Here is an 11,466-nt window from a genome sequence, read left to right as displayed (position 1 = left end):
TCTCATTCCGTAGATCTTTAAACAAAAGAAAAAGATACATACAACCAAAAACAAAGGATCGAATGGAATTGTCGACGTCTTTCATTACAGATACGTTCAGAAACATTCGTAAATGTGCTAAACTCTAACGGTCCTGAAAACTCTAACCAAGAAGCTGAATTTCTTGCAATAGTGTGTAGAGCCGCGTAACACCAACCCTATCGAGCTATATTACAGTATAATCTTTGTGGGATCGCTGCAGTCGGAAAATTAAAGACGAAAAATTAAAATTAAGCCCAAAGATGGCTTTACCGCTTATAAACGCAGTGTTAAACTCGTAAACAACACTACAGTGGGACTCGCCTTTAAATACCCTGCACCGCTTGGCTTAATACTGTTATTCATATCACGGTTTTTCAAGATAAGTTATTGTATAGAAAGCGGTCGAAAAAGGGGTGCTTGAACGAAAACGCGTCAGTTTACTAAATTTCGTCAAAATATTCCGAAAACTGTGACCTGCAAGTTGAATACAAGAAAAGAAAAAAAGCTTAGATCGATTGAGAGAATGATTCTAAATCGACCGGTTTAATAAAAGATAGATAAGTCTATCTCAAGTTCTTCTACGTAAACAGGTTGGACAATTTCCGAAAAATTGTTACGACCATGTTCGTCACATCAGATTACACGTTCCTTTCAAAAATTATCTCGATCGTTTGACTAGCACGCCAAATATTAATAATTTTCATTCTAATCTATTTCCAATTTATTCATAATTGGGTAAAAATGTGCTAATAAGCAATATAAGCATTTTGTTTATAAGTCAAAAAAGATCGAATTGACCCGGATGGGCAGAAAAGGAAGCTTCGTATTAATGGAGAAGGAAATTGGAACATTGACGTTTTCATGGCATTTAAGAGACATTTGAAAAGTGGACGCGTTATGAGGACAATGTGCGAAAAAACTCATGGCCCCAGATGAATGATTATGTGCAAACTTTGTCAAAGCCCCATATGAGATAAGGTTAATAAGTAGTGCGAACCGAGGTAAATCGTCCACAAATTGATCATGACACCAACAAAGACAACAAAAAACATATGAACGGTATAAGCAAAGATAAAGTACAAAAAATTTAAATTTTTTGGAGAATGATTTAAAAATTAATCGCAAGCTGTAAGTCTACGATTGGAATTGAAGATGATAATTTTCTGAACGGAAACGCAAATTCGTCAAACCAAAAAAAAGGGATATCGGTTTTCGTATCTCTAATATCCACCTCGCACCAATACTGAAAAAATATAAAATATTTCTTTAATCATGGAAACTTAGTTTGATCAAACAAATATGTATACCAAACTGTAATTTGATAGGCGTCTATAGGTAGCAAGGTAAAACTTTTGCTTTTATTAGCGGTATTTATAAGCGATTATACCCTCTTGGGTTGAGGTTTCCAATAACTTTCGCAAATATTTCCTGGAAGTTTTAGATTATTGTGCGCCGGGTTTTATGAAGTGTAACCAGCACTTTTAAACCAAACCCCAGCCAGTTGGTCGTCTTTTACAAAGGACTTTGCCAATTTCTGCTTTCTACATCTATTTTCGTGCCTGTGAAGAACGACGAGGAGTGCAATATAAATGACCTCTGAAATTGGGCACGGAGATCCATTTACAAACACTGAGTGTTCTAGCAAAGAATGGGTTATTGATAATCGTGATTTCTTTCCAGCCAACTTTCGTAATTTTCTGTTTCATGTAAATTTTTGTGTATTCATAGGCGCTTAAGCTACAAGATGACGCCTACACTATTTTGAAGATTTTACAATCCTCAGATTGAAACGTATGTTCTCTTACTTCTTATGCAGCGTTGACTGTGTCAAACCACAGTAAGAATTAAGAAAATATTCGAATATAACTTTACAAAGGTAGCAAGAAAAGTTGATATTTTGCACGAAATATTATATGATTCTGAGAATAAATAATAAATTTTTAATTAGTACTACATTTTACCTCAATTTTTTTCTAGATACGCCATTTTGTATGTTCGAAGATCTTTCTTACCTTGGAATTGATTTTAATTTTATCAACGTTTGCTATTTCAAATATTAAATTGACTACTAAGTTAGATTATATCGAATTTTAATAAATTTTTCCTCATGGTGATATATGTACTATTTATAGATATATATACAAATTTTATTTACATAAATATGTATATTTTTTTATTTTTTTATTTTTATTTACATAAATTTGTATATATTACAAATTTATATATATATATATACATGTTGAATTTTTTTTGTATATATGGTAATTTTTATATAATTTATATATATAATTTATTTTATATTGTATAATTTATTTTAATTTATTATATTTAATTTGATTTTATATATATATATATATATATATATATGTCACGGATGTTATAAACGGAATGACTTGCTGCCTTCTCCTATATTAGATATAACATCAAATCTGGGAGAGATTAACGTGCATGAATCACCTATTTGCATTAAGAAAGGAAAGGAAGGAAAGAAGCTATACATCAACGATGTCTGTAGCATCTAATATTAGAGGAATTAATTACTCAGTTATATTCACAAGCACGTATATACATAGATTGTTACTTCCACTGAATATATCTACAAACACATACCAGGCGCGAAAACAGATGATCGAGCGCCAAAATTCAGCAATAATAAAAATATATACTTTTAATTTAACTAAATCAACCAACAATAACGATTCGACTGCTTTGTTGTCTTTTATTTTACCTTACAATGCAGAACTAGCAGCACTTGTTCTTACGGAATTACATATTAAGAGACAAATTCCTCAAAACGCAATGAGTGAAGAAATTGAAAAAATAAATAAATAAAACAATTCTTATAAAATATTTTATATTGCGCGCAAATCTCTTTAGGAGCTACATCACCAAAGCAGAGATGCGGCGCTATTGACTGACTGCAGCTGCAGAAGGCGCAGCAAAATACAGACTACATAAGAACTGAAAAAGAGTGATTATACTCTTAGGGTATTAGCAAATAACACACTATTCAAAGTCGCTATTAAAGGTGATGATTTCTATTCTGTGCAAATTTATTACGTACCATCATACGCATGCAAGTATCCATCATAAAGTGTCAATCAAAATAAACTCGTAGTACAGAAGTATTGATAATTCTTTCAGGTTTATATATCGACTTTTCACGAATTATTTCAACAAACACTAACGAAAAAACCCTGAGAAAAACTCGTTCAAGTGAAACAGTATTGTCGACGCAATTCGAAATTGGTGCAATTGAACATCGAAAAATGAACATAACCATTTACATTTATCTCAATAAAACATAAGGGAGAGCAATAAGTTTGCAAGTACCAAATGTTTCTGCAAAGTAGATCACAGAAGTGGGGGGATCGGTTGTTTAATCAACGTTTCAGAATATCGCACAATTACAAAAAAAAACCTTTGCTAGCCCAAATTCTCAAAGACTTCTAATCTTCCAACATTGTTATACCCTATTAGTCAGCTAGTTGTGTACGACACTCATATAAATCCAATGACAGGCGCTTTAAGTTGCACTTGATGCCTATTAACATATAAGTTATATATTAAATAGACAAAATGAAATAAGAAAAATCAAGATATTATAAGAACATTTACACCTATTAATTTTATATTTTTACCATGTTGTCTATAACAGTAATTACATTTTATGCTTACTTGTGTTTCATTGGTGGGATAATAATTACAATTAATAATTCGTACAAACTTAATTTCATCGCTATTAATAAATTATTGATAAAATTAGAGGTAAATTTGACTAATTTACTTATTATTATTACAATTTATTTCTACTAAAGAAATAAATACTACGACCAAAAGTAGCAACTAAAACTACAGGCTCCTCTTCTTTTTTTTTTTTTTTTTTTTTTTTTTTTTTTGGGAGGTATATTTATATATAAATTTATAATTTTTGTACTTTTTGAAATTTTAAAATTTACAGTGAATCTAAATTTTCTTTCTAAACTACCTTCGGATAGATCCCGAAAGATATTTTAATTACTTTTATGCAAATGCTCAAATAATTTTCTATAAAGTAAACGTCATTTCAACCAATTTGCGTGTATTAATACCGATAAATTACTTTTCGACTAAAAATAAAAGTAAATTGACAACACTGTTGGCAACGAAAACAAACAGCAACAAAAATGTATACAAAACAAACCCAGATTATGCATTTTCGGGGCCTACTTTGAAAACGTTTTTCATTGTAAACCTAAACGATAAACGGTAAAGGATTTATGTTCAACTTGTGGTAATACCCCGTAGTATCAGATTCTTTAAAAAAATTAAATATTAGTGGAAATCTTTGGCAATTATGGACATTTCTTTTGGAGCATTTTGGCGCGCGCGGGCTTTTTGTGCCAAAAATGAGAAGTAAAGAGCAGAGTAGCGCGCGCGCTTATGTTGTATAGTGAGCGCAGTAGGAACACGCGTGAGAGTAAAGCGACTAGTTGGACGGATGATTGAATTCAATGTTTGGCTAGCAAACTAGCTGGAGGAAAACAACGCACACGGCTAAAATTCAAGTTGATGAGTCTTATTTCTCCGTCTAGTAAAGAAAAAGCGGCAAAAATGAAGAATAGTGATAGCGACGACAGCGGTTACTGCACAAACACTCGTAATAAAGCCGATGAGGCGAACAACAAAAGAAAAAAATTAGAAATTTTTATTTGCTTCCTATGCCAAAATTATTATTGTAATTTTAGAGAATTGCATTAAAAAACTGCAATAAAGTTCTGTAAATGGAAAAGATTATCAACAGATCGTAAATACATTTTCACCAAAACTGCAATCGTTTTTCGTTACACTCACCGTTTGATTGTACAATTGATATGTTTATTTTATAATACATTTGTGTGTCCAAGAATCCTTAGAAATCTAATTAAAAATTTTTATATAATTTTTTATATGGTGCTTTAAACTCTGCTACTCCTTTTTTTTGTTTTATATATATTTATGTGTTTAATAGAGGTTTACTCGACGCATACATTCACAACGAAACTTTTTTCCAAGTCATTTTAAATTCACTTTTTACTGAAATTAACACTTAATCTGGAAATTGACAAACGAGCTTATCATCGTTTGGTAAACGATTCCGAAATTTATACCGGCTTCCAGGTTTTGTAAAACACTTTTTTCAGCCGTTAAGCAAAAGAAAAAATATCAAGGCGTGACCACGTTTACTAAAGAATAATCTCTTGTTTTAATGCAGTACGGACTTTAATTTACTTTATTTTTGATGTAAAAATTGCATCACTTATTGTTTTACAGAAACGTACTGTACATCCTAAAGGATTATATTTGCCAAATATTCACATTTTTACTTCTCCAAATAAAAACTTTGATGATGACGGCAGTTTGACAGCCAGCCAGACCAAGAACAGAGTAGCAAATACAAAGCCGCATTTGAACTAAAGAGAATCGAAAACCTCATTCTCTTTGGTTGAACAATTTCGCGGAGAAAAATATCAATATCTAAATCTGAGTATAACAGGCGCGAACTACTTGACAGCAACTGTCAAGTTTAACAGCTGATTATTACCGGCTGTTCAGTAATTGAACCGGTTGTATGGTGAAAATTCCTTTCCAATCCAGAAAATATTTATACGAAATATAGGTATTTCCGATTGAATCACCGATTGAATAAAACAATTTTTTTTATGAATTCAAATTAAAAAAGAATTTCAAAAAATCCATTTGAAGTAAACGAATAACAGAATAGTTTTCTCCTGAGTATTTCATTAAAAAATTCGTAAATATGTTATTATTATTATAATTTATTTTGGCTACGAACAACTAGGACTATCGGCTCTATTTTTTGAAAAACGATAGGATAAATATTTAATCTAGTCGTTTTAATAAAGTTAAATGTTATATGAATGTCATATTTTCCTTTCAAGATGGCCGTAGGGCATCGAATGCAAATTTTCGAATTCTTGAAACTATTCGGCACTTTGGAAGAGTAGATTTCTGAAAGATCTGTTACTGCTTTGCAATAATTTGACTAAGGATAATTCCAATAAATTTTTTGATATCGCGACTTTGTTGTTTGCATAGTGGCGGTACGATATTAAGACTAACGCGAGAGTAGTGAAAAGAACGCATACAGGAAAAGACCGTAATAATTAACAATTTTAATGATTGATTTTTTTACTTGCAGTGTTCTCTCCGAAATCAGGCATTTCAAAATCTATTTCATACAAAATAGTATCAATGAAATCTTTCGCTTCGTGTTTAATAAAAGTGTTCTAAAAAGATTTATTAGATATCTTTTCAACATTTTCTTTTATCAAAAATTGAAAACAACCCCTAAGAGCAAAACAAAATTCGTATCTATTTATTACGATATATAATGTAAAATATTAACGCACCAAAGCCATGCCTTTTTTTTTTTTTTGTGATCAAATTTGCAAAATAGTTGTGTTGAGAATAGAGACAGAAGTCTATCCAATCAAATTCCCACATTCCAAAAAACCCTATATTTCTTTCACATCTCCTTTTGAGTTGTAAACAATTTCCTATATTTCTTTCACATCTCCTTTTGAATTCATATGACTGTTTTTTCGTTTTCTCATAAAAGTTAAAGTATTTTTTAAATATGGATTCATTTTTTAAATACGGATTTTGCTAGCGAGCGTTCTACAGTAGATCCAAACAAACGACAAATGATGCTGAAAACTATTAATTTAATATTTTGTCGACGCTTATTGATTGTTGCAGAAGCGAACTGATGAATGCCATATATGAATGAAAATGGGTAAATTCCAATACGTCTTCTTTTCCTTTCGTTGCAGGTTATATCTATACTTATACCAGAACTCTCACGCTATATAACAAATTTCAGTTAAACGTTTTTTTAGTCTTTATATATCATTATTTTGTGAAAATTACAGATTTAAACATATGTATGGAAGTTGAAAAACCAACAAGCAAATACTGTTATTAAAAAAAAGTTTGGAGAATATATCAAGTGAATGGAGTTTCGCTCTACTTTATGATCATGTAAATATATTTTAAGGACATCATCTCTCCCCTTTTAACAACACATCAACATTCAACGCTCTGCTTGTTGAGTTTTATATAGAGGACAATTAGTTCTGGGGGAAAGAATTTATAATAAAATGACTGATCATAGATAGAATTGTAATAATAATATGACGACGTCAGCTAAACAAAAGCGTCATGAGAAAGATCAAGCAGAAATGAGTGAAGTGGGTTTGTCAGACTTGATGTTAGACGAATTGTACACATCATGCTCATTAAAACAACGAACTGGAGGTTTAAAACAGTTTTTTTTCGCCCGTGTTCTATTCGATATATGGTCCTTATGTATACCCTATGAATAGGATATGCAAGCAAGAGGTAAGTTTGAAAGAAACATTTTTCACTTTGAGAAAAGAATTTTTGGCTCAATGTTTATTTTATTTCTATAAAGTCGCTGCTCTGATTATGCTCGTTGTTACGGTATTCTATGTGATCATATTGCATATCGTGAAACTTTCCGGACAATCGGAATCGGGTGGCAGTAGCAGATTGGTCACCGTTTTTCCTTTGAGCATTTTGTATTTTGCAATTAAGTGTTTATTGTCTTCTGCAAACGTCATTATTCGTAAGGTAGATCGAAAGCTTTTTGCAAAATAATGCTATGGATAGCCAAGCGTTTCTTACATTTAATTCTTCTTACTTTGTAGAGATATTTTGGGTTGGGCTGCCTTTTCTACGGCGGCTGATTTATGGGTTTTACAACTTTCATAAGTCTTTCAACTGAAAGGCGTTATTGTTATTAAATGGAGCTCAAAATAAAGCAACAAACCTTTTTTTTAATCACCTTTAATGAACGACTAGTAAAAAGTAGTGCGAATATTAGGTTGTTCAATTTCTAATGCCACTTTATTTTTTCTTTTATAAATCTGTATATTTTTTCTTAAATAATGTGGATGACATCGATTATTTTTGCCAATTTTCCTGATCAATCTTCTTTCTAATGTATTTTTAAAGGTCAATGTTTTCGATTGTTCAATTCGCAATTAATTAATGGTGCCAAACCCACGGATTTGACTGCCTACCCATTTTCCTTTTGTAAAGAAGCGTGACTCGCCGCTCAAAAATTGTCTGATTTTGTTTCCATAATTGAAAATGGTCTTTCTTACCTGCTCAATGATGTTCCCACTAGAAAAACGTACCCATTAAAAAAAATTTATTTATTAATTGGAAATGGTTACATCCCATTATTCAAACGACTAAAAAATTGAATTATTAATGCCACTGTGAGTTTCGTGTTTAAAATGACATAGGGCACCGTGAGATTAAGCCAACTATGACAGGAACCTACGTTAAATTTATATGCGATGTCTTTTGGCTTTACATATGAGACAAAGCATCATTGCATCTGCATTCTTCTATTGTTTCTGTGTATTGCTAACATATTTTATAATATAAAATGTTGTCTAAAACAATGAAATAAAAACAATATGAGTCAGTACAATCGTTACGAAGAACAGGTCCCGAACCCTACAACACCAATACCTGCGGATAATAAAATAAAATTACAAGGCCAAACATCCGACGGGATAGTCAACCAGTCTGCCAACTTGACTGTGAATTTGCCGCAAGGCAATCAGAAACACTATATTGCCGCCGCTGAATTAGCCTTCAACTCCATTCAACATTCCAACAAACCGAAGCACATCAAAAGGGTCTTTATATAAAAAAAGAAAAAACCGATTAGCCAACGCCGTTATTGCCACCTACACATCAATTGCAACTGGACAGGGTCGAATAACGGAAATTACAAATTCATTGTGTCGTATTGACTGCATCCAACTCCAATAATGTATATACATCGAGGAAAATCTGATATCGCAGATAATCCGCCAATCATAATAATAAATGTAAACCGAGATAAATTTGGTAACGTAGATTACCGATGAGGTAATACTCATAATCCAGGTGTCTCTAAGCAGTCTTAAACACTTCTAAACACTTCAAAATAATAAGAATTCAACATCAAAACCACAACCTCCACACAAAACCAAACCCGAAAATTTAAAGAATGAAATGTGAAAAAATCGATTTATAAACTCTGGCGACAGCGTTTATTTGACCTCAGGAAATCTAGCCTGGCTTTTCATATATAGATTTCAACGCGTATGATTTATAATTTAAACATAGTCGACCAACAATTATCTAAAAAATTGCCCCTTATTTCTAGAGTAAACAATAAATCAATAATATCTAAGTAAGGGGCCTTTGTTGCGTGTATCAAAGAGAAATCGAATAATTTCGAATATTTAAGATTGCATTGACTGTATTTGTTTAACAAAATATGTTTATTATAAACATCAAATATATCAAAATATAAAAAACAATCTATTACAATTCGTTCTTTTAATAATAATATTGCAGCGGTGAAAAGCACGTACATGCTCCACACGCTCCTTCAAAGTCACTACGTTTCAGATGTTTGTTCAATATAGCGAAAATCTAAGAGTTCAATATTTCAAAGCGTCTCATCTGGTCTACCATGCATTTAAGTTTCTGCATAATTTTAATAAAAATTAGGTATAAATAATTCAGTAAGTATGGAAAATTAACATAACTATTAAAAGATTTACAATCCTTTGACATATTTATCTCATCGGCACGCTGCGCTCTTAAGATGTGATAACAAAAGTCCAAAACTTCAAAATGCCTTTGTGATGCACACAAAGCTATTAAAACTTTCTTGGTTTATTTTCAATATTTTTTTTTTTTTTTGGTATGTTGAATGAAGATGGACTAAGCCGATAGATTTGTGGCTTATATGTCATTTTCAATATTTTGTGCTATTGATTACTATCGATGTTCTCTTGATTAGCGGGAATAATGGTATTTGCAAAGCATTCATTACTAACAACTGCCTCATCTTTATGTTCTTTCTTCATATCCTTTGTAGAACTTAAGGCTTTGCTCCTTTTCTAGGTGGTGCAGTACGTAAAATTGCATCTATCTAAGAATTGCTTGCAGCCACAAGAATTAAAATCTTAAAAACTGTGAAGAAAAAGAATTTTAAAAATATTTCTCATTTATTCAAACTGCCAAACTAATCATGGAATGTACTTAATAGTTTGCAGGAGCAAGACAGACCTAAAACTGCATTAACGCCAATCGGCTTGAAAGCAGTTTTAGAAGCAATTTAAGGCTCCTCATCTTCGACTTGAATTGGACACGCAACATTTGACCCCATATCTATATTACTTCTAATTGCTTTTGATTTACTACAACAAAAATTTTATTTTATTTATCAACTAGAATTGATAGTCAAAATCTGTACTATACCTAAAATTGTATATATACGAAAAAAAACCACAGATTAGGTAGCAAATATCATTTGTTTTCGTTCATCGCCTTAATTTTCCATTGTTTACGAATCAATAAAGTAATCGATGAAAACAAATGTGGACGCTTATTCTCACATCTTTGGAATTACTGAGAATCATTTTCAGTTGGCGCGAACTTTTTTTACGCTTACTCTCGCATGCACACAATTTTTATACAAATACTTGAACAATTATTGAGAAGTGTAAACAAATCGGACGCTTATTTTCACATCTTTGGAATTATTTAGAATCATTTTCAGTTGGCGCGAACTTTTTATATGCTTACTCTCGCATGCACGCAATTTTTATACAAATACTGGAACAATTATTAAAAATTGTAAACAAGTTGGACGCTCTACATTATCAAATGTTGTTTTGTATTTGTTGTCTTTTTATTTGAGTATTTTTATTTATATATTGTTGTCAAACTTAAGTAGAACAGCCCTTATAAACAAACAACACAGAAGAATTTGGTCAAAAAAAAGAAGAAGTATATGAGCGAACTTCGAAATTGTTTAAAAAAAAAGGAGACGTAAATGAGTGAACTTCGAATTTGGTCAAAAAAAAGGAGACGTAAATGAGCGAACTTCGAATTTGGTCCAAAAAAGGGAGAAGTAAATGAGCGAGCTTCGAATTTGGTCAAAAAAAGGAGAAGTAAATGAGCGAACTTCGAATTTGGCCAAAAAAAGGAGAAGTAAATGAGCGACCACTTGTTAGAATGTAAATATTGTAAATATTTATTCTCCTTTCTCCAAATCAAGGGTGTTAGAAATATTCCAATAAAATGGATTAATTTAAATAAATTTTTTTTTATTTTTATTAGGACTTATATTTCTTGATAAAGGTAAACTTTTGACAATAGATACCAGCAATAAAAAAAATACTGGTGTGCGCGGGTCGTGATAATTGCCACTGAAGAATAATTCTTAAACAGAAATAAAAACGATGTCGCAGAATCCTTACCATCATTTAATTAACCGCGTTTCTGGTTGGCATCCTAAAGGCCAACGCCATCCCTCAGCGTCTCAATATCATAATTATCAAAGAGAATCTTACAAATCCATAA

At 31.5% G+C, this 11,466-nt stretch overlaps 1 protein-coding gene across 1 annotated transcript in view; it reads right to left on the bottom strand.

Moving 5' to 3' along the window:
- Positions 1-5,495, bottom strand: part of LOC119642386 (G1/S-specific cyclin-E) — a 29,815-nt gene extending 24,320 nt beyond the window's left edge. The window contains exon 1 of the mRNA XM_038041535.1: positions 4,855-5,495. The gene's annotated coding sequence lies outside the window, so the exon portion shown is untranslated. The remainder of the gene's footprint in view (positions 1-4,854) is intronic.
- Between the last annotated feature and the right edge of the window lie 5,971 nt (positions 5,496-11,466).

The sequence above is a fragment of the Glossina fuscipes genome, unplaced genomic scaffold (assembly GCF_014805625.2).
Source record: "Glossina fuscipes isolate IAEA_lab_2018 unplaced genomic scaffold, Yale_Gfus_2 222, whole genome shotgun sequence".
NCBI classification, from domain to species: Eukaryota; Metazoa; Arthropoda; class Insecta; order Diptera; family Glossinidae; genus Glossina; species Glossina fuscipes.
This window is presented reverse-complemented; position numbering and strand designations above follow the sequence as displayed.